Below are 587 nucleotides of genomic sequence, written 5' to 3'. Positions count from 1 at the left end.
ATTAGGGCGTCCACCCACGGTGCTCAGAATGATTAACCTGATTAGGGCGTCCACCCACGGTGCTCAGAATGATTAACCTGATTAGGGCGTCCACCTACGGTGCTCAGAATGACAGAAATCACATTTAGAATATGGTCATTCATATTAACAGAACATGCAAGTCGAGGATGCAATGATGTTAGAATAACTGTCCACATTTACTTTTCCTCAGCCAACAAGCTGAGTAACGAACAGTAAAATCACTAGCCTATGTAAATCTACTATAGTAGAAAGGTTTAGGCTACCTATTCTATTGGTCAGCTTGTGGAGGAAGAAATAGCCTGTTCCAAACACTCTGGGACAGTTGTGGGACTATAGATTCCAAGTTCATACAACTAGTAGTCCTAGGCTACATTAAAAACAACTTAAAAAGCAATGAGTCTGATGTAACAGATCAGAACGTTTAACTTTATAATGTTGATTAACTATTATCTCTTCACATTATAAGTGCAGCAATGTACACAAAGCAGGAGGATACATGTGAATGTTAGTTCCATAATGCAATTAGCAGGAAAACACTCTTTTCAAAAGGGCACTGAACATGTGAG

Source organism: Salvelinus sp. IW2-2015, linkage group LG31 (genome assembly GCF_002910315.2).
Source record: "Salvelinus sp. IW2-2015 linkage group LG31, ASM291031v2, whole genome shotgun sequence".
In the NCBI taxonomy this organism is placed as follows: domain Eukaryota; kingdom Metazoa; phylum Chordata; class Actinopteri; order Salmoniformes; family Salmonidae; genus Salvelinus; species Salvelinus sp. IW2-2015.
This window is presented reverse-complemented; position numbering follows the sequence as displayed.